The sequence below is a fragment of the Penaeus monodon genome, chromosome 28 (genome assembly GCF_015228065.2).
Source record: "Penaeus monodon isolate SGIC_2016 chromosome 28, NSTDA_Pmon_1, whole genome shotgun sequence".
Taxonomy (NCBI): Eukaryota; Metazoa; Arthropoda; class Malacostraca; order Decapoda; family Penaeidae; genus Penaeus; species Penaeus monodon.
Window position 1 is genome coordinate 16,334,289 of NC_051413.1, and position 1,075 is coordinate 16,335,363.

General features: G+C 42.7%; 1 pseudogene; it reads right to left on the minus strand.

Annotated features, from left to right (window-relative positions):
- LOC119591076 overlaps positions 1-1,075 on the minus strand; it is a 13,154-nt pseudogene that overhangs the window by 10,292 nt on the left and 1,787 nt on the right.

Here is a 1,075-nt window from a genome sequence, read left to right on the forward strand (position 1 = left end):
GCGCGCGGCGCGCGGGGCGCGTACATTTGAGAGCCTGGGGGTTCCCTGCCCCGCCGGCCTAGTGGGGCGCGTGCCGAGCCAGCGAGGGAAGCTGGCTCCCTTTGCACGATGCCATTTGCCTGACGTCAAAGCTGGCTCCCTTTTCTTTTCACTGATTTTATTAGTATTTGCCGTCATTCCAAAATTAAAGGCTCTCTTGTGAACAGTTTTCTGAAAAAAAAACGAACAGAACCATATTAAAAGAACTTCATATTTTGCGGAATTAAGTAACACTGCAGCTCTACGAATATCGATAATTATAGGATTTAATTTGGCACGTGAAAAGCCGTTTTGAGAAGGTTTTGAAGCGGGAAAGTCTATCTAACAGAAAAGCCCCTTTTTCCCTAAAAATCATTATCACTATCATTATTAGTTGGGAGACCGGCAGTACTTTTAACAGAACTTTCAGGGTCCATTTTAAATTTTTAAAGGGGATCCCCTTTTTAAAATAAAATAGTTTCGTCTCTTTCTAAAACGCTTTCCCAAAAGGATAGTTGCACCGGTTGAAGAAAATTCATTTGCAGCACCCAAATCGTTTTTAAATTGAAGGATCGGGAAAGAGCAGCGGGGGGGGTTGGGGGAGGGCGGCGCGGGGGACCCTCGCAGCATGCCTTCGGAGGCTTTATTCTTTTTTCCATATTTTTTCATTAGCTTTATTTCCTGTCATATTTTTTATATTTTCTAAATGTCTATCTCTATATTATTTATTACGGAAATACAAAAATATTTTTTTTAATTTCACTTAAAATGATCGGCAGCAAAACGGACTCTCGTTTAGTTAAGCCCAACAACAAAATAATGAGAGTAATTAAAGTGAAAGTATATGCTGCAAGACAGCTCTTATCAAATCGCCCTCAACCCCCCGGCCCGTTTGGCACTCTCCCCCCGGCGGGTTTTACCCTCGATGAAACGAACCCTTCCGGGAAAAAACCCGAGCTCACTTTTTTAACATTTCTTCGACTGCTGCGATACAACCCCCCCTTTCGCCCCATTACGTGCTTTTTAACTACTTGTTTAATTTAAAATCTGACGGCAG